The 863-nt window shown below is 54.6% G+C and overlaps 1 non-coding gene across 1 annotated transcript; it reads right to left on the bottom strand.

Moving 5' to 3' along the window:
* Positions 1 to 72, bottom strand: trnae-cuc (transfer RNA glutamic acid (anticodon CUC)). The gene has a single exon. It is a non-coding gene; the product is annotated as a tRNA-Glu (tRNA).
* Between the last annotated feature and the right edge of the window lie 791 nt (positions 73 to 863).

Raw genomic sequence — 863 nt, 5'->3', positions numbered from 1 at the left:
TTCCCTGACCGGGAATCGAACCCGGGCCGCGGCGGTGAGAGCGCCGAATCCTAACCACTAGACCACCAGGGAGACACAACAGCAATCTGATAGCTCTACTGAAAATTTCTTCCCTGCCCGGAAACCGAATCCGGGCTGTGGTTGGTCGAAGGCTTTCACCTGTGTATCCAACAATGTCATTTCTTGTATCCATTGCTCCTGATGCGGTCTCATCTACATTGGGGAGACTGGAGACTCCTCGCAGAGTCAAGTCACAGCGCTTGAGGGAACATCTCCAGGACACCCGCACCAATCAACCCCATCGCCCTATAGCCCAACATTTCAACACCCCCTCCCACTCTGCCGAGGACATGCCGTTCCTGGGCCTCCTCCATCGCCGCTCCCTCCCCACTCGATGCCTGGAGGATGAACGTCTAATCTCCCGCTTGGGGTAAATTCAACCCCAGGCCATCAATGTGGACTTCATCAGATTCCTCATTTCCCCTCCCCCACCTGACCTCAATTCCAACCTGCCAGCTCAGCGCTGTCCTCATGACCTGTCCTACCTGCCAATCTCCCTCCCCACCTATCCGCTACACCCTCCTCTCTGATCTGTCACCTTCATCCCCACCCCCATTCACCTATTGTACTTTTTGCTACCTTCGGCCCAGCACAACCCACCCCCCAATTTATCTCTCCACCCTGGTGGGATCCTGCCTCTATTCCTGATGAAGGGCTTTTGCCCGAAACGTCGATTTTCCTGCTCCTCGGAAGCTGTCTGACCTGCTGTGCTTTTCCAGAACCATTCTGATCTAAACTCTGGTTTCCAGCATCTGCAGTCCTCACTTTTGCCGACCCAATAAACCCAGTGTGCCAATTTCACA

This window comes from Chiloscyllium punctatum, chromosome 36 (genome assembly GCF_047496795.1).
Source record: "Chiloscyllium punctatum isolate Juve2018m chromosome 36, sChiPun1.3, whole genome shotgun sequence".
NCBI lineage: Eukaryota > Metazoa > Chordata > Chondrichthyes > Orectolobiformes > Hemiscylliidae > Chiloscyllium > Chiloscyllium punctatum.
Note: the sequence above shows the minus strand (reverse complement) of the source record. Positions and strands in the feature narration are given on the sequence as shown.